Source organism: Entelurus aequoreus, linkage group LG23, assembly GCF_033978785.1.
Source record: "Entelurus aequoreus isolate RoL-2023_Sb linkage group LG23, RoL_Eaeq_v1.1, whole genome shotgun sequence".
Lineage (NCBI taxonomy): Eukaryota > Metazoa > Chordata > Actinopteri > Syngnathiformes > Syngnathidae > Entelurus > Entelurus aequoreus.
This window is the reverse complement of record NC_084753.1, coordinates 5,350,540-5,376,074: the sequence shown is the minus strand read 5'-3', so window position 1 is coordinate 5,376,074 and position 25,535 is coordinate 5,350,540. Positions and strand designations below refer to the sequence as shown.

The following is a 25,535-nucleotide window of genomic DNA, read 5'->3' as shown; positions in this document are numbered from 1 at the left end:
CGGTCGGGGCGAGCCTTTTTTTATCAGATACCAAAAGTTGTGATCTTTATCGTCGTCGTTCTCTACTAAATCCTTTCAGCAAAAATATGGCAATATCGCGAAATGATCAAGTATGACACATAGAATAGATCTGCTATCCCCGTTTAAATAAAAAAATGTCATTTCAGTAGGCCTTTAAAACAGTTAGCTCCATCTTTTGACACTTCTTCCACTCCCGTCCTTGCACGCTACACCGCTACAACAAAGATGACGCGGAGAAGACACCGCCGAAGGTGAGCCACGTAGGTAAGACCGCCCATAAAACGGCGCATCCTGAAGCGACTGTCAGAAAGCTACTTGAAGATGATGTGTAAAACATCATCTATGCAACATTTTGACCAAACAGCCACCATTACATGTTATGCAGACCACAAGATCCTGTTTTAAATTTACAAAAAAAAAAATCATAATATGAACCCTTTAGCCCTGCGATGAGGTGGCGACTTGTCCAGGGTGTACCCCGCCTTCCGCCCGATTGTAGCTGAGATAGGCTCCAGCGCCCCCGCGACCCCGAAGGTAATAAGCGGTAGAAAATGGATGGATGGATGACCCCTTTAATGCGCCTTTTGTATGAAAAAAGACCTGACTCGACCCGCACATCGGCAGTGCACCTTATAATCCGGTGTGCCCTGTGGTCTGAAAAATACGGTAACATGTTAAAAATAAATACATAAATACTAGTACGAACAGTAGTGCAAAAGCCACAAACAAAATCTTGTTTAGGGCCACAAAAAGCCTAACGTGCCCTGGGAGGTGGCATCTACACTAAACCATGAAGTTAAGTAAAAGGGCCAAAAAAGTGTTTTGGAAGCACGTACAATTGTTTGGGGTCAATGCATGCACATATTTTCTTTAAAAAGCGAGACAATGAACCTCACCGGTAAAAGTTCGGGAATTCCCTTTTCGTCCTGAAGTCCCCTCCGCCCATCACCTTGTGACCCTGTCTGCCTATTTCAGGATCCAGACATGGCCTTCCGCTGGCTTCCAATCTGCTGGAAAGGAACAGACCAGAGGAAAATAGTTAAAAGTCCACTTTCCTCCTCCCTATGGTTCCTCTTCCAGGTCTATAAATGAGTGAGGCCTCTCAAAAGTGTCAGGACCTAATTAGACTTAAGAAAACATGGCAAACAGCACGGAGGGAAGACCTTTTTTACCCCCAAACAAGTGTCCAGTGCATCCGCTGTACACGACAGACACTTCCTGTATTCAAGAAGGGGACGACCAGGCTACTGCTAACTACGTGTCATGCTCTCTCAGCACTTTACCACTTCTTTTTACACATAAAAAGTTGACAATTACAACAAAACAGTTGCACATAATTTCCACACACCAAAATCTTGCTCTGGTTTTGGTACACTGTCTCGGTTATCGCTAGGGATGATGTTTGATAAGAAATCATCAAGTTCGAGCCCATTATCGAATCCTCTTATCGAATCCAGAGAGGTTGTTGTGCATGGAAAAAAACACAATATTTGGTTTAACAAAAGCCCACTTTTATTTTATAAGAAAAAATAAATAAATAAATAAATATTGACTGTTACCCCCCTAAAATAATAAAATAAATAAATATTGACTGTTGTTACCCAACATATATTAAGTGGGATTTTTCAGAAAAACAAATACATACAGTAACACAAAAACAACCTGTCTCTGTGATTACTATAGGTGTATAAATAATAATATAGTGTTAAATAAAATCAGTCCCTTGGGCACAAAACTTAAAATAATACAGCTCTCCAAAAAGTGCACTTCTGCTGCTATTGGAACATAATAACTACACACACAGACAGACAGCTAACAAACAATCCAAGACGTCTAATAAAGTTCCAAAGCAGATGAATCCATTTAGGCTCTTTATTGTTGTTGATCTTGCTTTGTCTTTTCCTATCTTTACTTTTGTCTTGCACTGGACTGTTATTTTTATTTATTTTTTTAACTGAAATACACACAATGACAAATGTATAAGCTATGTGATTCAATTAACATACGGAAATGTAAAACACAATATGTAAATATTAGCTTCACACAAATATACAGTACTATCATCAAACAAATACTTCTGAGTGTTGAAACTATTTCGATGGTGGGAATACATGACTGGCAGCTATTTTAAGTCCTCAAAACATCCATTGAAACAGTGCACAAAAATAGTTTTTCAATAAACATCTTACTATCAAATTTACCACTTTCCACCTTAATATTGAGTTACATAAACAAGTTAAACAGTTTACTTACAGACTTATCTTTTCCAAGGCTTGTAAGAGCTAACACAACTTGTCTACTTCTCAATTGTCTCATGAACTGGACTAACATCGTCAACCCGGAAGTGCCCAAACTATTGACGCGTAGTATTTTCATATCGCCACAAGGTGTCAGTAAGAGTCTACAATCAAATGGGCATAACATTGCCCATTTGGGATTCGTTCCCAGGGATTCGAATAAAGAACCAACTCTTTTTCTTTATTATAGTGGCCTCGATAACGGGAACCGGTTCTCAAAAAGGGATTCGAGTCCATGGAATCGGTTCTTTTCTTATCGAACAACCGGGAAAATCGGTTTCGAACATCATCCATAGTTATCGCACGGCCGAACATTGGCCATGACAATCAATCAATCAATCTAAATGTTGTATTAATTGTTTTCAATGTTGTGCATGTGCACAAATATTTTAAATGTATTTTATTCCTAAAATTTGTATTTGATCTCACTTGTTTGCTTTGTAAAGTGATTATTGCGGTCTAAAAGTGTACAAGATCTATAAATTACAGTATTTTATTTTTTTAAAAATAGTTTGCGTGTTCTGTAGTCAGCCTTATTTAATTGTCTATTGTAAGTCCTAAAAAATATGTTTTCCTCTAGTATGTCAATGTGTACACCATCTATTTGTGTTGGAGTAGTTATCTTACTTTTTCCAAATAATGTTATTTTGGGTTTTGCCTACATTCAATCTGTTTTTATCAAACCTTTTTAGTTTAATATTTTCTACCGTAAAGGTTTTAATTACTTCCTGGAAGTTTTCCCAGAGCAGAATAAGCTGTAGCTTTGTTGTGGTTTTGCTGATGTTATTTATACATAGGTTGAATTAGACATGTCCGATAATGGCTTTTTGGCTGATATCCGATATTCCGATATTGTCCAACTCTTAATTACCGATTCCGATATTAACCGATACCGGAATATACAGTCGTGGAATTAACACATTATTATGCCTAAGTTTGTTGTGATGCCCCGCTGGATGCATTAAACAATGTAACAAGGTTTTCCAAAATAAATCAATTCAAGTTATGGAAAAAAATGCCAACATGGCACTGCCATATTTATTATTGAAGTCACAAAGTGCATTATTTTTTTTAACATGCCTCAAAACAGCGGCTTGGAAATTGGGACATGCTCTCCCTGAGAGAGCATGAGGAGGTTGAGGTGTGCGGGGTGTGTATATTGTAGCGTCCCAGAAGAGTTAGTGCTGCAAGGGGTTCTGGGTATTTGTTCTGTTGTGTTACGGTGCAGATGTTCTCCCGAAATGTGTTTGTCATTCTTGTTTGGTGTGGGTTCACAGTGTGGCGCATATTTGTAACAGTGTTAAAGTTCACACCCTCAGTGTGACCTGTATGGCTGTTGACCAAGTATGAATGGCATTCACTTGTGTGTGTGTGTGAAAAGCTGTATATATTATGTGACTGGGCCGGCAGTGCCTTTAAGGTTTATTGGCGCTCTGTACTTCTCCCTACATCCGTGTACACAGCGGCCTTTTAAAAAGTCATACATTTTACTTTTTGAAACAGATACCGATAATTTGAAATTGATACCGATAATTTCCGATATTACATTTTAAAGCATTTATCGACATCTCTAACAAGATAGGAGACAAACATCAATTCACAAACTATATACACTTTTAACAGTCTCATAATTGTTGAAAAATGATTTGACAACAGATTAGACCTAATATACACCCCCCGCTACCACCAAACCCCCCCACCCCGCCCATCTCCCGAATTTGGAGGTCTTAAGGTTGGCAAGTATGCTCTAGTATACTCTGGACTGAAGCTGTGTGCCTTCATTGTTTTTGTAGTTGTTGCTTTGAGGCATGTTTAAAAAAAATTACAAATAATGCACTTTGTGAAAGTCAATGTATAGTGTTTCCTATAGTTGTAATGGGTATCAGGATGATCTCAGGGAGAGCATGTCCCAAATTCCAAGCTGTTTTGAGGCATGTTAAAAAAAATAATGCATTTTGTGACTTCAATAATAAATATGGCAGTGCCATGTTGGCACTTTTTTTTCCATAACTGGAGTTGAAGTTGTTCTCTTATTTTGGAAAACCTTGTTTTTGATTTATTGAAACTTGTATTAGTAGATTGCACAGTACAGTACATATTCCGTACAATACGTTTTTCAACTTGTTTAAGTCGGGGTCCACGTTAATCAATTCATGGTAAAGTTACATTGTTTAATGCATCCAGCGGGGCATCACAACAAAATTAGGCATAATAATGTGTTCATTCCACGACTGTATATATCGGTATCGGTAATTAAGAGTTGGACAATATCAGAATATCGGATATTGGCAAAAAAAGCCATTATCGGACATCTCTAATAATAATAAATAATAATAATACATTTGACATACAAGGCACCTTTCTGGGCACTCAAGGACACCGTACAAAATCAAAACATCAAAATCAATTGGATAAAAACAACAAAGATCAATAAGATTTACAGTGAATATGCAGTCAAGAATAGGTGTGTTTTGAGTCTTGATTGAAAGAGGGATGTTGAGTCTATGTTAGGAAGGTCTGGTGGTAATGAGTTCCAAAGATGTGGGGCTGAGCAGCTGAAACCTCAGGCACCCATGGTGGACAGTTTAAATAAGGGGACAGTGAGATATGGATGGATGAAGAGGATCTTGGGGAACGTGAGGGCGTGGCGACATGGAGCAGGTCAGAGAGGTATGACGGAGAAAGGTTATGGATAGCTTTGAAAGTGAGGAGAATTATTTCTAATTGTTTACAGGTAGCCAATGGAGTTCTTGCAGAACAGGGGTGATGGGGTTTCTGGTGATTAATTATCCGGGCTGCAGAGTTTGTTTGTAAATCGGTATTAAAAGACAAAAGCGTCCCGCGTATCATTCTGCAGAATTGAGTGCTCAAAGAAAGAATCCTACGCAAAATTGTGACTCGGGCTGTTTTTGTTTTTTTTAACTATTGAGAGGGCTGCAAAAGGAGCCACCGTGGGGCCAAAGAAAGTTGTGAGTGCCAGCACTTTGATAAAGGAGGTGAGAAGGTCAAATTGGATTTTTAAGTCTCCTACGCTAAATACACATTAATGAACAGAAGCAACTATTCAGCGTGTATTCAAAGCACACCAAAAGTACGTATTGTAATGGAGGTTGCAGTGGGGTCTGAATACATGTTTTAAAAAGTAGCGTAGTATTGACACGAGTAGTTGTGAGCATGCACAACAAGAGGCCATTCAAACCGTCAGTGGAGTCTTCAGAGTTGCGCCAGTGTCACAGATGTTGGACAACATTGCATTTATCTCACTCGCAGCAGGCTTTGTGGAGGAAAGGTGCGAGGTCCTTTATTTTTCCCGCGAAACCTCTTAGCGTCCCATAATCAGGAGTGATAATGTGTCTCATTCTATGCTAATGTGCGTGTTTTACAGCAATCAGGCGACAGGTGACGACAGCGCGCGCCGAGAAACGCGTGCGGGAGCGCGCAAGTGTGGACGCAAGGCACCATTAGTGACTTCCCAGGTCCTCTTCAGGAACACAATAGGCGGCAAAATTGCTTTAATGGAAAAAAGGGCTAATATGAGACACACGCACACGCACACACACACCGCCTTAGCAAATCACTCAAGCCGTTGAGAGGTTGGTGGGGAGAATATGATCACTTACACTTGAAAAAATAGAGATGGAGGAGAGAAAATAGATGATGAGGAGCGAGTTGGTGCTGCTCTTCTTCCACTTACTTCCTCCCACTAGAGTCAGTAGTTTTCCAAAACACTGGCATGTTCGCCGACAGGGGATGCTTTATTTCCTGAGCTGCAGAGGGAAATAACACAAGAGACGACGTAAGGCGTGATAACAGCACCTCTTTTGTCTCGTTTATTTTCAAGTGTGCCGTATTTTCACGCGTTGTTGTGGTACACATGCGGACATATGGTCACATGGCACATCTCCTGCAGCCAAATTAAGCTAACACCTCTCGTTGCATTCCTACACTAGAAAGCAGGGCTGGGCGACGTGGCTGAAAACTGTATCTTGATATGCAGTCGTGGTCAAAAGTGTACATACACTTGTAAAGAACATCATGTCATGGCTGTCTTGAGTTTACAATCATTTCTACTACTCTTATTTTTTTGTGATAGAGTGATTGGAGCACATACTTGTTGGTCACAAAAAACATTCATGAAGTTTGCTTCTTTTATGAATGTATTATGAGTCTACTGAAAATGTGAGCAAATGTGCACATACAGCAATGTTTATACAAACCCCGTTTCCATATGAGTTGGGAAATGGTGTTAGATGTAAATATAAACGGAATACAATGATTTGCAAATCATTTTCAACCCATATTCAGTTGAATATGCGACAAAGACAACATATTTGATGTTCAAACTGATAAACTTTTTTTTTTTTGCAACTAATCATTAACTTCGGAATTTGATGGCAGCAACACGTGACAAAGAAGTTGGGAAAGGTGGCAATAAATACTGATAAAGTTGAGGAATGCTCATCAAACACTTATTTGGAACATCCCACAGGTGTGCAGGCTAATTGGGAACAGGTGGGTGCCATGATTGGGTATAAAAACAGCTTCCCAAAAAATGCTCAGTCTTTCACAAGAAAGGATGGGGCGAGGTACACCACTTTGTCCACAACTGCGTGAGCAAATAGTCAAACTGTTTAAGAACAACGTTTCTCAAAGTGCAATTGTAAGAAATTTAGGGATTTCAACATCTACGCTCCGTAATATCATCAAAAGGTTCAGAGAATCTGACCTTCGATCCCTCAGACGGCACTGTATCAAAAACCGACATCAATCTCTAAAAGATATCACCACATGGGCTCAGGAACGCTTCAGAAAACCACTGTCAGTAACTACAGTTGGTCGCTACATCTGTAAGTGCAAGTTAAAACTCTACTATGCAGAGCGAAAGCCATTTATCAACAACACCCAGAAACGCCGCCGGCTTCTCTGGGCCCGAGATCATCTAAGAGGGACTCGTGCAAAATGGAAAAGTGTTCTGTGGTCTGACTAGTCCACATTTCAAATAGTTTTTGGAAATATTCGACATCGTGTCATCCGGACCAAAGGGGAAGCGAACCATGCAGACTGTTATCGACGCAAAGTGTAAAAGCCAGCATGTGTGATGGTATGGGGGTGTATTAGTGCCCAAGACATGGGTAACTTACACATCTGTGAAGGCACTGTCATGCCAATTTTCTCCCCATTACAAAAACCTTCCTATCCCCCATTTACTTCCGGGGTCATTTCCTCTTACGTCATTTCCACTTACTTACGTCATTTCCTCTTACGTCATTTCCTCTTACTTACGTCATTTCCTCTTACTTACGTCATTTCCTCTTACGTCATTGACAGCGATCGTTAGCACTGCCCGTCGCTGTTTTTTGGTTTTTTTATAATATAGCGTTAACAAAACGTCTGTATTAATCGGACAAGTATTAATCGGACAAATTAACCTGAGGATATTCCTGACTGCACATTTGACTCGTGGACATATGCGGAAATGAATAACAGTGTACAATAAGTTAATTCATTATCAATCAACATTATCAAACTTTATCAAAACTAAATGTATTCGTTAAATTCAGTTTTTTTTAGTTCTCTGTGTAAGTGAACTAAATTAAAATGACATTTATGTGCACATATAGGGATGATGTTCGAAACCGGTTCTCCCGGTTGTTCGATAAGAAAAGAACCGTTCGATAAGAAACGAACCGATTCCATGGACTCTAATCCCTTTTTGAGAACCGGTTCCCGTTATCGAGGCCACTATAGTAAAGAAAAAGAGTTGGTTCTTTATTCGAATCCCGTTCCACAAGAAATGCCCTGTGGGACATCACAGGAAATGACGTAGCTCAGTCATTAGACTGAGCTACGTCATTTCCACTGAGGTAGCTCAGTCTAATGACTGAGCTACGTCATTTCCTGTGATGTCACACAAGCAGCAAAAATAATGGACCGGAAAAAACGCCTCAAGGCATGGCTATTCACCTATAGTGATCACAGAGACAGGTTGTTTTTGTGTTACTGTAAATATTTGTTTTTCTGAAAAATCCCACTTAATATACTTTGGGTAAAAATAGTCAATATATATATATATATATTTTTTTAGGGGGGTAACAGTCAATATTTATTTCTTTTCTTTTTTTCTTTTCTTATAAAATAAAAGTGAGCTTTTGTTACACCAAATATTGTGTTTTTTCCCATATACAACAACATATCTGGATTCGATAAGAGAATCGATAAGGAATCGGTTCGATAAGAGGATTTGATAATGGGCTCGAACTCGATAATTTCTTATCAAACATCATCCTTATGCACATATGTACCTCAGTGAAGTCAGATGACATTTAACATATATATTAATTAATATTACTGAAATGGTTTCAACAATAATGTTGATTTAAAGTACAGACATTTAACAGTATTATATATTAATTAATATTTTTTGCACGTTACCACGAAGACAGAAGTTCCCAGCAGCGGCCCTAACACTCCGCTTGAAATGTTTCGAAGCCTGCTGGTGTTTGACATAAGTCCCCAGGGAAAGAGAAAGACAAATATCATTCAGTGACACCACCATTTTCAGGAGATTTGGATTCTATCGATCGCTGTCAATGACGTAAGAGGAAATGACGTAAGTAAGAGGAAATGACCCCGGAAGTAAATGGGGGATAGGAAGGTTTTTGAAATGGGAAGAAAATTGGTGTGACAGCACCATTAATGCTGAAAGGTACATACAGGTTTTGGAGCAACATATGCTGCCATCTAAGCGCCGTCTTTTTCATGGACGCCCCTCCTTATTTCAGCAAGATAATGCCAAGCCACATTCAGCACGTGTTACAACAGCGTGGCTTCGTAAAAAAAAGAGTGCGGGTACTTTCCTGGCCCGCCTGCAGTCCAGACCTGTCTCCCATCGAAAATGTGTGGCGCATTATGAAGCGTAAAATACGACAGCGGAGACCCCCGGACTGTTGAATGACCGAAGCTCTACATAAAACAAGAATGGGAAAGAACTCCACTTTCAAAGCTTCAACAATTAGTTCCCAATCGTTTATCGAGTGTTGTTAAAAGGAAAGGCCATGTAACACAGTGGTGAACATGCCCTTTCCCAACTACTTTGGCACGTGTTGCAGCCATGAAATTCTAAGTTAATTATTATTTGCAAAAAAAAAAAAAAAGTTTATGAGTTTGAACATCAAATATGTTGTCTTTGTAGTGCATTCAATTGAATATGGGTTGAAAAGGATTTGCAAATCATTGTATTCCGTTTATATTTACCAGCTCATATGGAAACGGGGTTTGTATTTGCTTACATGTCCCTTGGCAAGTTTCACTGCAATAAGGCGATTTTGGTAGCCATCCACAAACTTCTGCTTGAATTTTTGACCACTCCTCTTGACAAAATTAGTGTAGTTCAACTAAATGTGTTGGTTTTCTCACATGGACTTGTTTCTTCAGCATTGTCCACACGTTTAAGTCAGGACTTTGGGAAGGCCATTCTATAACCTTCATTCTAGCCTGATTTAGCCATTCCTTTACCACTTTTGATGTGTGTTTGGGGTCATTGTCCTGTTGGGGACATTATTATACTGCAAGCTACATTTTTTTTTTACACACAAATGTCGATTTCTGAAAGTAAAACCTACATTTTCACATTGGCTTAATGTTTTCAAATGATCAATTAAACCTTGGAAAATGGTACAAAGAGTACAAAAGCCCTTAGATTGATATCTTTATTGGAGAAATGTAAAGTCATTTAGAGTAGCCTTTTTTGTCTGTCTTTTTGAATTTTGTATCTTATTCTATTGTTGTTATTATTTATTTATTTGTATTTGCTTGTATTTTCTTTCCTTGACATGTGTTGAAGACAAGAACTGCTCAACCTGATAAAAGGTTAAAATTGTTGAGCTAAGCTGGAAGTGCCTTGGTTTTGTGTACATTAGGAATATAGGTTTGTGTACACATTTGATCAATAAAAAAAAAAAATTAAATTGAAAAAAAAACGTGATGGATATCACTTCCTGGTCTGCTGTCACTCCCGTTGTACCTTGAAGTTGTGTTTCGGCTTTCGCAATTGTGACCTTTCTCGGCCACTGTACTCATAGACATCTCATAAGGGTACGCAGCATGGAGTGCTACTGCCTACTGGCGCTGACGAGACGCGGGGCCGCCATCTTGGAGTGGTGATCCGCTCCACTCAGTGCAATTCATCTTACCTCACTGAATACCACTGATTTTCACACGTTTTTTTTGTCATACGTGTAGCTATGATAAAGGACACATGTTTTGGCGTGTTTTATTATTCATAGTTTCCTTAACAGTAATAGAATATTCTTATATGCTATAAATTACCAGACATCCGAGATCAAAACTGGGAATATAATCCCAGAGAAGGGGGAAAAAATGATCAGCTATTTTTAAGTTGAAGAAACAATATAATTAGGTTATATATACATGCATATATCCTACATAAACAATGTATGAATACATTAGATATCTATATATCTTAGGGACCTATAGACTGTAGTTTATTCTGTCTTGACACTTTGTATTGATATGTTGTATTACATTCTTCCCTTAAATGATCATGTTTACAGTGATTGTTTATGTATTTTTTGTTTATGTGTCTGCCAAATACTTCAACATAAACATATATAAACACCTGAAAGTCTTTATATCAGCTAAAACCACCAATCAGTTTCACTGGATTCAGAATAAAACCAAATTCTGTTTTACCCAACAAATGTTAGTATTTGAATATTGTTACTTGAAGACTTATTCCTGGTTACAATTATACTGTTAAGAAAGCATTGTCTTATACTTTGCCTAAAATGAGAATGCATCATAATCAGTGGCGGCTGGTGAATTTTGTTTTAGGTGGGGCTGAAAGTTTGTAAACCCAACCCCTGTAGGGGGGTCATCCTCCCCCAGAAGATTTCTTTGTGATTTCCACATACAAATGAAGCATTCTGGTGCATTCTGACAAAATAATGAAAACAAAATAGAACATTTCATAGGTTTGCAGAGAACTGTATACAATATGCACACTGAAGGCATCACAAGTATGACATTGTTACATTTAATTAATTTCATTGACAGGAAATTCTATTATGGTCACACTCTTGTTTGCTAGCGGCTACGATTTCAGTACTGTTGAAGATCTTTGCTCCTTCTCAACTCTGTGGTATCATTCTTTTCACAAAATACAACCAATAGTACGTTAATATTAAATCTTACTTGTGAAAAGTAATCCCCCGATTGCTATTTTCAACAGTCCGCTCATTTGAGCAGGAAAACGCTGAACACCATCTTTGTTTTCTAGCTGTCAACTGTCAGTTTAGGCTGCTCGCCGGTTCATCACCACTTCAAGATGGCGGCCCAATTTCTCGCGTCATAGCAGCCAATGCTGCGTCTACTTATCATATGTCTATGACTGTACTAGTTGGGCTAACTAACCTCATCACAGGTAGACAGACAACATTCACACACTAGGGCCAATTTAGTGTGTACCCACTTTACAATATTAATGTTGATATTTTCTTCTACATTAACCAAACCACACGTAAATTAGACATAGAACCTACACAGGCCTGTGCTAAGCTAAATACGTCATAGCTCGCAGTCGCATACTCAAAACCGCACATACTTTTCTATAATTTAAATATAGTTGGAGTTATTTGCCTTAGACCACCTACCTTATACACTTGTGAAGAGGGAGTCTTTTAAGCGTTGTTTGAACAAGAAAAGCCGCACAACAAAACAAAACAAACAAAAAAAAACATTTGAGTCCATTAATTAGTACACATGATCACTTTCTGGAGTGAGGTGTGCAAAGCATCATGGGAAAATAGACCGCTTTCACAATAAAAGTTTTGATTGAGAAAAGACACAATGTAACCAACACAGAAAATACATGTTTTATTTTTCAGTTCAGTTCAGTTTATTTACTTATATAGCACATTTAAAAAACAACCCCAGTTGGCCAAAGTGCTGTACAGACATAAGACATAATTATGAGTAAATAAACATAAATATGTATATTTATGAGATTCAGCTGCTAACATTGTTTCTCTCCAAACCAATATTGTGTTTTGATTGACACTGTCAGAGAAGTATTATTTAACAAAACATGTGTGGTAATATGTGTATATATGGTTAAAATATATTTTATCTGGCAGTTTTGCTAGTCATAATTTTCAGTAAATAAACATAAATACGTATATTTAAGAAATTCAGATGCTAACATTATTTCTCTCCAAAAATTATTTAGTCAATAAATGTACTGTTTTGATTGACACTGTCAAAAAAGTATTATTTAACAAAAAATGTGTGGTAATATGTGTATATATGGTTAAAATATCTTTTATTTGGCAGTTTTGCTAGATAACTGGGTGTTGTTGACATACTTTTCAGTAAATAAACAGAAATATGTATATTTATGAAATTCACCCGCTAACATTGTTTCTCTCCAAAAAATATTTAGTCAATAGATGTACAGTTTTGATTGACACTGTCAAAGAAGTAATATTTAACAAAACATTTGTGGTAATATGTGTATATATGGTTAAAATATCTTTTATCTGGTAGTTTTGCTAGATAACTGGGTGTTGTTGACATAATGTTCAGTAAATAAACATAAATATGTATATTTATGAGATTCAACTGCTAACTTGGTTTCTCTCCAAAATATATTTAGTCAATAGATGACCTGTTTTGATTGACACTGTCAAAGAAGTATTATTTAACAAAAAAATATTTAGTCAATAAATATTTTGTTTTGATCGACAGTCAGAGAAGTATTATTTAACAAAACATTTGTGGTAATATGTGTATATATGGTTAAAATATCTTTTATCTGGCAGTTTTGCTAAGCATAATTTTTCAGTAAATAAACATAAATATGTATATTTATGAAATTCAGATGCTAACATTATTTCTCTCCAAAAAATACTTAGTCAATAGATGTAGTGTTTTGATTGACACTGTCAAAAAAGTATTATTTAACAAAACATTTGTGGTAATGTGTGTATATATGGTTAAAATATCTTTTATCTGGCAGTTTTGCTAGATAACTGGGTGTTGTTGACATCATTTTCAGTAAATAAACATAAATATGTATATTTATGAGATTCAACTGCTAACTTGGTTTCTCTCCAAAATATATTTAGTCAATAGATGACCTGTTTTGATTGACACTGTCAAAGAAGTATTATTTAACAAAAAAATATTTAGTCAATAAATATTTTGTTTTGATCGACACTGTCAGAGAAGTATTATTTAACAAAACATTTGTGGTAATATGTGTATATATGGTTAAAATATCTTTTATCTGGCAGTTTTGCTAAACATAATTTTTCAGTAAATAAACATAAATATGTATATTTATGAAATTCAGATGCTAACATTATTTCTCTCCAAAAAATACTTAGTCAATAGATGTAGTGTTTTGATTGACACTGTCAAAAAAGTATTATTTAACAAAACATTTGTGGTAATGTGTGTATATATGGTTAAAATATATTTTATCTGGCAGTTTTACTAGATAACTGGGTGTTGTTGACATCATTTTCAGTAAATAAACATAAATATGTATATTTATGAGATTCTACTGCTAAAATTGTTTCTCTCCAAAAAATATTTAGTAAATAGATGACCTGTTTTGATTGACACTGTCAAAAAAGTATTACTTAACAAAACATTTGTGGTAATATGTGTATATATGATTAAAATATATTTTATCTGGCAGTTGTGCTAAATATAATTTTCAGTAAATAAACATAAATATGTATATTTATGAAATTCAGATGCTAATATTGTTTCTCTCCAAAAAATATTTTGTCAATAAATGTAGTGGTTTGATTGACACTGTCAGAGAAGTATTATTCTATCTGGCAGTTTTGCTAGATAACTGGGTGTTGTTGACATACTTTTTAGTAAATAAACATAAATATGTATATTTAAGAAATTCAACTGCTAACATTGTTTTTCTCCAAAAAATATTGGGTTTTTATTGACACTGTCAGAGAAGCATTATTTAACAAAACATTTGTGGTAATATGTGTACATATGATTAAAATAGCTTCTATCTGGCAGTTTTGCTACATAACTGGGTGTTGTTGACATAATTTTCAGTAAGTAAACATAAATATGTATATTTATGAAATTCAACTGCTAACATTGTTTCTCTCCAAAAAATATTGGGTTTTGATTGACACTGTCAGAGAAGTATTATTTAACAAAACATTTGTGGTAATAAGTGTGTATATGGTTAAAATATATTATATCTGGCAGTTCTGCTAGATAACTGGGTGTTGTTGACATCATTTTCAGTAAATAAACATAAATATGTATATTTATGAAATTCAACTGCTAACATTGCTTCTCTCCAAAAAAATATTTAGTGTTTTGATTGACACCGTCAAAAAAGTATTATTTAACAAAACATTTGTGGTAATATGTGTATATATGGTTAAAATATCTTTTATCTGGCAGTTTTGCTGGATACCTGGGTGTTGTTGACATAATTTTCAGTAAATAAACATAAATATGTATATTTATGACATTCAACTGCTAACATTGTTTCTCTCCAAAAAAACATTGTGTTTGATTGACAGTGTCAGAGAAGTATTATTTAACAAAACATTTGTGGTAATATGTGTATATATGGTTAAAATATCTTCTATAACGAAATATTTCCATGACGCAAAGGCCAAGCTAAGCTAGTTTCCTGTTCCACTCAGGAATTAATTGAAAGTCTCCCTACTAACCCACCAGTGCCTCCATGGAAATGCCCCCCCTGTACGTCAAAGAACTACTCACCCCCAAATCCTCCACACGACACCTCCGCTCCGGACAGGCTAACGTCCTCCAACCTCCGAGGACAAAGCTACGAACAATGGGAGACCGGGCTTTCTGCTCCGCCGCTGTGGAACGCTCTCCCTGACCACCTGAGGGCACCACAGACTGTGTATGCTTTTAAAAAAGCCTTCTTTTTTTTTTAGATATATGCATACTAGTTTTAGCTATTTTGCTGTTCTAGTTTTTATTTTGTATTATCTTTTTATTTTAATACACTGTAGCACTTTGAGGTTGTTTACTCAAGGTAAAGTGCTTTTTACAAATAAAATCTATTATTATTATTATAGTTTAAGTTAGCATTAACGTTATTCAACCATAGTTGTTTTCAATGAAGAAAATGTTAATATTTCAAAAGATAAAAGGTATACGGGATAAAAGAGCAACAAAAATGTAGTATTTGTGCAAGAACAAATGTAATTTGATGGAAAAGGGACAAGGCTGAAGTACTGATGACCATGGCGGACATTAGCATGTCATCAATAAACAAGCGGTGTTGTCTTTCTTTGGGACACCTCGCCACTACTCTGGAAGACAAGGCACGTCTCTCGTCTGCTTCCAAGCGGTCTCCTCGGTGCCCCGCTGAAAGGCTGGCGAGGCCCGCAGCATCTGTTTGACTGCAGGCCATACCATAAGGTGCCAGGACTCCCAGGATCCTTCTTTGCACTCCCTTAAGATGGGGACCTCCCTTTCAACCCCTCGCCTTGAAAACACACCATTAAAGCCTCAGTCGTTCCTTTGCTCCCCACCTGCTTCTCCTAATTCCCTGACCTCCCCTTCCACCATCATCGCCATCACTTCCGTCTAATAACTGTCAAAATGCATGAGACGTCAACTAATCCCTTCCTCTCAACTTTTTGCCCTCTGTTGTGTTTGCTGCCCGCCTCAGGGAGAGTGGGATGTCGTCTGGCTGCGACGCTATAGCACAATCTTTGTGTGTGTGTAGGAACAGGAAGACCAGCGCCTCCAAGGAACAGACAGATTAGCGGCTGGCTTCTTTGCTCGCAGCGCGACATTCCCGGGAAGGTCTCCTAAACAGGCGTCACATTCCCCTCCGGGTGGCCGCCGGCGAGGCAGGCGAGGAGATGAGAAACGGATCCGATGGCACTCGCCCTCCCTGGTTTCTCTTGGAGGGACAGTGGGGCCTCTGAGCTGGAATACAATCAGTCGATTTGGGTGAATTTCCAATCAATCGGAGTAGAGAGGATTCCTCCCACAGCGAAAGTTCACTAACGAGTTGTCTTAGTTTCTGGGTGTTGTTGATAAATGGCTTTCGCCTTGCATGGTAGAGTTTTAACTTGCAATTACAGATGCAACGATTATAGATTTTGACTGTCCGAGTCAAATTATTATTACGCATTGCTTAATTTCAAAACAAAACATTTATAAATCCACATATTCCTTAGAGCCGCGGTTCTCAAACGTTTTTCCACCAAGTAACACTTCTGACAACACTTGGCTCTCCAATTATACCACCGTAATTTACAATCAATCGGACTACAAATAATTCCTCCCTATTCAGGGTATGGAGCCAGAGCTTTTTTCACCGTCACTCACAAAAAGACAAACAGCGAAAATTCAGGAAAAAGTTCTCTTAGTTTCTGGGTGTTGTTGATAAATGGCTTTCGCCTTGCATGGTAGAGTTTTAACTTGCAATTACAGATGCAACGATTATAGATTTTGACTGTCCGAGTCAAATTATTATTACGCATTGCTTAATTTCAAAACAAAACATCTATAAATCCACATATTCCTTAGAGCCGCGGTTCTCAAACGTTTTTCCCCCAAGTAACACCTCTGACAACACTTGGCTCTCCAATTATACCACTGTAATTTCCAATCAATCGGAGTACAAATAATTCCTCCCTATTCAGGGTATGGAGCCAGAGCTTTTTTCCCCGTCACTCACACAAAGACCCACAGCGAAAGTTCACTAACGAGTTCTCTGAGTTTCTGGGTGTTGTTGATAAATGGCTTTCGCTTTGCATAGTAGAGTTTTAACTAGCAATTACAGATGCAACGATTATGGATTTTGACTGTCCGAGCAATTATCACTCTTTCATAATTATTACGCATTGCTTAATTTCAAAACAAAACATTTCCTTAGAGCCGTGGTTCTCAGACGTTTTTCCACCAAGTAACACTTCTGACAACACTTGGCTCTCCAATTACCACCGTAATTTCCAATCAGTTGGACTACAAAGAATTCCTCCCTATTCAGGGTACGGAGCCAGAGCTTTTTTTCCCGTCACTCACACAAGGTCCCACAGCAAAATCTCACTAAACAAGTTCTCTGAGTTTCTGGGTGTTGTTGATAAATGGCTTTCGTCTTGCATAGTAGAGTTTTAACTTGCAATTACAGATGCAACGATTACAGATTAATATAGTACAAATAATTCCTCCCGATTCAGGGTATGGAGCCAGAGCTTTTTTCCCCCGTCACTCACACGAGGACCCACAGCGAAAATTCACTAACAAGTTCTCTTAGTTTCTGGGTGTTGTTGATAAATGGCTTTCGTTTTGCATAGTAAAAGTTTTAACTTGCAATTACAGATGCAACGATTATAGATTAATATAGTACAAACAATTCCTCCCGATTCAGGGTATGGAGCCAGAGCTTTTTTCCCCCGTCACTCACATGAGGACCCACAGCGAAAATTCACTAACGAGTTCTCTTAGTTTCTGGGTGTTGTTGATAAATGGCTTTCGTTTTGCATAGTAAGAGTTTTAACTTGCAATTACAGATGCAACGATTATAGATTAATATAGTACAAATAATTCCTCCCGATTCAGGGTATGGAGCCAGAGCTTTTTTCCCCCGTCACTCACACGAGGACCCACAGCGAAAATTCACTAACGAGTTCTCTTAGTTTCTGGGTGTTGTTGATAAATGGCTTTCGTCTTGCATAGTAGAGTTTTAACTTGCAATTACAGATGCAACGATTACAGATTAATATAATACAAATAATTCCTCCCGATTTAGGGTATGGAGCCAGAGCTTTTTTCCCCCGTCACTCACACGAGGACCCACAGCGAAAATTCACTAACGAGTTCTCTTAGTTTCTGGGTGTTGTTGATAAATGGCTTTCGCTTTGCATAGTAGAATTTTAACTTGCAATTACAGATGCAACGATTATAGATTAATATAGTGCAAATAATTCCTCCCGATTCAGGGTATGGAGCCAGAGCTTTTTTTCACCGTCACTCACACGAGGACCCACAGCGAAAATTCACTAACGAGTTCTCTTAGTTTCTGGGTGTTGTTGATAAATGGCTTTCGTTTTGCATAGTAGAGTTTTAACTTGCAATTACAGATGCAACGATTATAGATTAATATAGTACAAATAATTCCTCCCGATTCAGGGTATGGAGCCAGAGCTTTTTTCCCCCGTCACTCACACGAGGACCCACAGCGAAAATTCACTAACGAGTTCTCTTAGTTTCTGGGTGTTGTTGATAAATGGCTTTCGTTTTGCATAGTAGAGTTTAAACTTGCAATTACAGATGCAACGATTATAGATTAATATAGTACAAATAATTCCTCCCGATTCAGGGTATGGAGCCAGAGCTTTTTTCCCCCATCACTCACACGTGGACCCACAGCAAAAATTCAAAAACGAATTATCTTAGTTTCTGGGTGTTGTTGATAAATGGCATTTGCTTTGCATAGTAGAGTTTTAACTTGCAATTACAGATGCAACGATTATAGATTAATATAGTACAAATAATTCCTCCCGATTCAGGGTATGGAGCCAGAGCTTTTTTCCCCCGTCACTCACACGAGGACCCACAGCGAAAATTCACTAACGAGTTCTCTTAGTTTCTGGGTGTTGTTGATAAATGGCTTTCGTTTTGCATAGTAAAAGTTTTAACTTGCAATTACAGATGCAACGATTATAGATTAATATAGTACAAACAATTCCTCCCGATTCAGGGTATGGAGCCAGAGCTTTTTTCCCCCGTCACTCACATGAGGACCCACAGCGAAAATTCACTAACGAGTTCTCTTAGTTTCTGGGTGTTGTTGATAAATGGCTTTCGTTTTGCATAGTAAGAGTTTTAACTTGCAATTACAGATGCAACGATTATAGATTAATATAGTACAAATAATTCCTCCCGATTCAGGGTATGGAGCCAGAGCTTTTTTCCCCCGTCACTCACACGAGGACCCACAGCGAAAATTCAAAAACGAATTCTCTTAGTTTCTGGGTGTTGTTGATAAATGGCATTTGCTTTGCATAGTAGAGTTTTAACTTGCAATTACAGATGCAACGATTATAGATTAATATAGTACAAATAATTCCTCCCGATTCAGGGTATGGAGCCAGAGCTTTTTTCCCCCGTCACTCACACAAGGACCCACAGCGAAAATTCACTAACGAATTCTCTTAGTTTCTGGGTGTTGTTGATAAATGGCTTTCGTCTTGCATAGTAGAGTTTTAACTTGCAATTACAGATGCAACGATTATAGATTAATATAGTACAAATAATTCCTCCCGATTCAGGGTATGGAGCCAGAGCTTTTTTCCCCCGTCACTCACACGAGGACCCACAGCGAAAATTCACTAACGAGTTCTCTTACTTTCTGGGTGTTGTTGATAAATGGCTTTCGTTTTACATAGTAGAGTTTTAACTTGCAATTACAGATGCAACGATTATAGATTAATATAGTACAAATAATTCCTCCCGATTCAGGGTATGGAGCCAGAGCTTTTTTCCCCCGTCACTCACACGAGGACCCACAGCGAAAATTCACTAACGAGTTCTCTTACTTTCTGGGTGTTGTTGATAAATGGCTTTCGTTTTGCATAGTAGAGTTTTAACTTGCAATTACAGATGCAACGATTATAGATTAATATAGTACAAATAATTCCTCCCGATTCAGGGTATGGAGCCAGAGCTTTTTTTCACCGTCAACTCACACGAGGACCCAAAGCGAAAATTCACAAACAAGTTCTCTTAGTTTCTGGGTGTTGTTGATAAATGGCATTTGCTTTGCATAGTAGAGTTTTAACTTGCAATTACAGATACAACGATTATAGATTAATATAGTACAAATAATTCCTCCCGATTCAGGGTATGGAGCCAGAGCTTTTTTCCCCCGTCACTCACACGAGGACCCACAGCGAAAATTCACAAACAAGTTCTCTTAGTTTCTGGGTGTTGTTGATAAATGGCTTTCGTCTTGCATAGTAGAGTTTTAACTTGCAATTACAGTTGCAACGATTATAGATTAATATAGTACAAATAATTCCTCCCGATTCAGGGTATGGAGCCAGAGCTTTTTTTCACCGTCACTCACACGGGACCCACAGCGAAAATTCACTAACGAATTGTCTTAGTTTCTGGGTGTTGTTGATAAATGGCTTTCGTTTTGCATAGTAGAGTTTTAACTTGCAATTACAGATGCAACGATTATAGATTAATATAGTACAAATAATTCCTCCCGATTCAGGGTATGGAGCCAGAGCTTTTTTCCCCCGTCACTCACACGAGGACCCACAGCGAAAATTCACTAACGAGTTCTCTTAGTTTCTGGGTGTTGTTGATAAATGGCTTTCGTCTTGCATAGTAGAGTTTTAACTTGCAATTACAGATGCAACGATTATAGATTAATATAGTACAAATAATTCCTCCCGATTCAGGGTATGGAGCCAGAGCTTTTTTCCCCTGTCACTCACACGAGGACCCATAGCGAAAATTCACTAACGAGTTCTCTTAGTTTCTGGGTGTTGTTGATAAATGGCTTTCGTCTTGTATAGTAGAGTTTTAACTTGCAATTACAGATGCAACGATTACAGATTAATATAGTACAAATAATTCCTCCCGATTCAGGGTATGGAGCCAGAGCTTTTTTCCCCTGTCACTCACACGAGGACCCATAGCGAAAATTCACTAACGAGTTCTCTTAGTTTCTGGGTGTTGTTGATAAATGGCTTTCGTTTTGCATAGTAGAGTTTTAACTTGCAATTACAGATGCAACGATTACAGATTAATATAGTACAAATAATTCCTCCCGATTCAGGGTATGGAGCCAAAGCTTTTTTCCCCCGTCACTCACACGAGGACCCACAGCGAAAATTCACTAACGAGTTCTCTTAGTTTCTGGGTGTTGTTGATAAATGGCTTTCGTTTTGCATAGTAGAGTTTTAACTTGCAATTACAGATGCAACGATTATAGACTAATATAGTACAAATAATTCCTCCCGATTCAGGGTATGGAGCCAGAGCTTTTTTCCCCCGTCACTCACACGAGGACCCACAGCGAAAATTCACTAACGAATTCTCTTAGTTTCTGGGTGTTGTTGATAAATGGCTTTCGCTTTGCATAGTAGAATTTTAACTTGCAATTACAGATGCAACGATTATAGATTAATATAGTGCAAATAATTCCTCCCGATTCAGGGTATGGAGCCAGAGCTTTTTTTCACCGTCACTCACACGAGGACCCACAGCGAAAATTCACTAACGAGTTCTCTTAGTTTTTGGGTGTTGTTGATAAATGGCTTTCGTTTTGCATAGTAGAGTTTTAACTTGCAATTACAGATGCAACGATTATAGATTAATATAGTACAAATAATTCCTCCCGATTCAGGGTATGGAGCCAGAGCTTTTTTCCCCCGTCACTCACACGAGGACCCACAGCGAAAATTCACAAACAAGTTCTCTTAGTTTCTGGGTGTTGTTGATAAATGGCTTTTGTTTTGCATAGTAGAGTTTTAACTTGCAATTACAGATGCAACGATTATAGATTAATATAGCATAAATAATTCCTCCCGATTCAGGGTATGGAGCCAGAGCTTTTTTCCCCCGTCACTCACACGAGGACCCACAGCGAAAATTCAAAAACGAATTCTCTTAGTTTCTGGGTGTTGTTGATAAATGGCTTTCGTTTTGCATAGTAGAGTTTTAACTTGCAATTACAGATGCAACGATTACAGATTAATATAGTACAAATAATTCCTCCCGATTCAGGGTATGGAGCCAGAGCTTTTTTCCCCCGTCACTCACACGAGGACCCACAGCGAAAATTCACTAACGAATTCTCTTAGTTTCTGGGTGTTGTTGATAAATGGCTTTCGTCTTGCATAGTAGAGTTTTAACTTGCAATTACAGATGCAACGACTATAGATTAATATAGTACAAATAATTCCTCCCGATTCAGGGTATGGAGCCAGAGCTTTTTTCCCCCGTCACTCACACGAGGACCCACAGCGAAAATTCACTAACGAGTTCTCTTACTTTCTGGGTGTTGTTGATAAATGGCTTTCGTTTTGCATAGTAGAGTTTAAACTTGCAATTACAGATGCAACGATTATAGATTAATATAGTACAAATAATTCGTCCCGATTCAGGGTATGGAGCCAGAGCTTTTTTTCACCGTCACTCACACGAGGACCCACAGCGAAAATTCACTAACGAGTTCTCTTAGTTTCTGGGTGTTGTTGATAAATGGCTTTCGTTTTGCATAGTAGAGTTTTAACTTGCAATTACAGATGCAACGATTATAGATTAATATAGTACAAATAATTCCTCCCGATTCAGGGTATGGAGCCAGAGCTTTTTTTCCCGTCACTCACCTTAGAGCAGCTGAAGTTAGCTTAGTTAGTGACACAAAGTGTGTTTTCTTTATTTTTCTCAAGCTGCCGCCATCCACCGACCCCCTCGCATGGCCTTGTCCCCCCTGAGGTGTTTGTTTGTTCCTGCGAGGGCTGCTGAGGCCTCCATGAGAGGGGCCCAGGGTAGAAGCGCACAAAGGCCCAGAAGGGGACACAATCGTGGGGGAGGGCGGTCTTATGACAGGGGAGGTTCCGCGGCTAACAAGCGGCAGCCACAGAAGGTGCGCGCAGCCGAGCGTGAGCAAAGCGTTGAGACAGCGCGGCTCCGCAGAGACGAGCGCGGAGCTAATGCCGCGTTAGCTCGCCGCTGACGGCGTGCCTGGGTGCCGGCGCGCCGCCCTTCCACACGGATCACGGAGGCCCACAGTGCAACAAAAGGAGACACCTCAGGTCTCGGGGGGAGGTATTACCAGTGACACGTCTTTTGGCCACCGGTTGGGACTCCTTTACCATCTGAGCCTCGCCGTATCGTGACTCACACGCCGCCACGCTCTAAAAGGCGAGGGGGGTGAGGGGGGGGTTGGAAATCGGATGTGGCGGGGAAGGTGAGGTAGAACAACGCTCAGAGCAGGAAAAATAACGGGCACTTCCAGTTGAGGTACACGGAGGGCGCTTGACGGAACAAGGCACCTTGGGTAATTGGACTTGAAGGGGGCGGGGAGAGAGAGAGAGCTCCCAGGGTTAGCAGGCATTTACGAGATGTTTAGTCTCAACACATCCCTGGAGACGCAGCTTCTCTCCTCAATGGTCTACTTGACGGTGCTGAGAGCCAGGCTAGTACTCAACAACACTGCTCATATTAGTACAGTTTGCATACTTTAGGCTGACCATATTGTGAAATCCCAAAAAGAGGACACATATATGCGTGCCAAGGCCGGGACTAGGTGAACATTTGCCAATGATACTCTAACTTGCTTTATAAATAATACAAACCCCGTTTCCATATGAGTTGGGAAATTGTGTTAGATGTAAATATAAACGGAATACAATGATTTGCAAATCCTTTTCAAGCCATATTCAGTTGAATGCACTACAAAGACAACATATTTGATGTTCAAACTTATAAACTTTTTTTTTTTTTTTGCAAATAATAACTAACTTAGAATTTCATGGCTGCAACACGTGCCAAAGTAGTTGGGAAAGGGCATGTTAACCACTGTGTTACATGGCCTTTCCTTTTAACAACACTCAGTAAAGGTTTGGGAACTGAGGAGACACATTTTTGAAGCTTCTCAGGTGGAATTCTTTCCCATTCTTGCTTGATGTACAGCTTAAGTTGTTCAACAGTCTTGTGCTATTTTAGGCTTCACACATTTTCAATGGGAGACAGGTCTGGACTACAGGCAGGCCAGTCTAGTACCCGCACTCTTTTACTATGAAGCCACGTTGATGTAACACGTGGCTTGGCATTGTCTTGCTGAAATAAGCAGGGGCGTCCATGGTAATGTTGCTCCAAAACCTGTATGTACCTTTCAGCATTAATGGCGCCTTCACAGATGTGTAAGTTACCCATGTCTTGGGCACTAATACACCCCCATACCATCACACATGCTGGCTTTTACACTTTGCGCCTAGAACAATCCGGATGGTTCTTTTCCTCTTTGGTCCGGAGGACACGACGTCCACAGTTTCCAAAAACAATTTGAAATGTGGACTCGTCAGACCACAGAACACTTTTCCACTTTGTATCAGTCCATCCTAGATGAGCTCAGGCCCAGCGAAGCCGACGGCGTTTCTGGGTGTTGTTGATAAACGGTTTTCGCCTTGCATAGGAGAGTTTTAACTTGCACTTACAGATGTAGAGACCAACTGTAGTTACTGACAGTGGGTTTCTGAAGTGTTCCTGAGCCCATGTGGTGATATCCTTTACACACTGATGTCGCCTGTTGATGAAGTACAGCCTGAGGGATGGAAGGTCACGGGCTTAGCTGCTTACGTGCAGTGATTTCTCCAGATTCTCTGAACCCTTTGATGATATTACGGAGCGTAGATGGTGAAATCCCTAAATTCCTTGCAATAGCTGCTTGAGAAAGGTTTTTCTTAAACTGTTCAACAATTTGCTCAGGCATTTGTTGACAAAGTGGTGACCCTCGCCCCATCCTTGTTTGTGAATGACTGAGCATTTCATGGAATCTACTTTTATACCCAATCATGGCACCCACCTGTTCCCAATTTGCCTGTTCACCTGTGGGATGTTCCAAATAAGTGTTTGATGAGCATTCCTCAACTTTATCAGTATTTATTGCCACCTTTCCCAACTTCTTTGGCACGTGTTGCTGGCATCAAATTCTAAAGTTAATGATTATTTGCACAAAAAAAAAAATGTTTATGAGTTTGACCATCAAATATGTTGTCTTTGTAGCATATTCAACTGAATATGGCTTGAAAATGATTTGCAAATCATTGTATTCCGTTTATATTTACATCTAACACAATTTCCCAACTCATATGGAAACATTGTTTGTATATTTATTTAAATAAAGCATTTTTTCTCCTCTGTTGACAGTAGTGTTGGCGCTAGGAATTTTCAAAATGGGGTCCCAGGAACCCCATCAAGTCATAAAAATGGGGTCCCACAGTAAATTTTTGGGTTCCGGTCCCAATTTTTTGTAAGCGTTTTGAAAACAAATGACAAATGTATGCATTATCTTGTTATATCTCACATTCTATATTGTGTTTTGGAAAAAGGTTGTCATAAACGTTACTTAATTCATTAAAAAAAAAATTAAAAAAATAAAACAAATGTGTATACATATGTAAATGTATT

General features: G+C 38.6%; 1 long non-coding RNA gene across 2 annotated transcripts in view; it reads right to left on the bottom strand.

Annotated features, from left to right (window-relative positions):
• LOC133640483 (uncharacterized) overlaps positions 1-12,112 on the bottom strand; it is a 128,836-nt gene extending 116,724 nt beyond the window's left edge. For both annotated transcript variants that reach the window (XR_009824172.1, XR_009824170.1), the window contains exons 1-3: positions 11,990-12,112; positions 5,939-6,085; positions 918-1,031 (exon numbers count right to left, since the gene is read on the bottom strand). This is a non-coding gene — a long non-coding RNA (uncharacterized LOC133640483). The remainder of the gene's footprint in view (positions 1-917; positions 1,032-5,938; positions 6,086-11,989) is intronic.
• Positions 12,113-25,535: the final 13,423 nt, after the last annotated feature.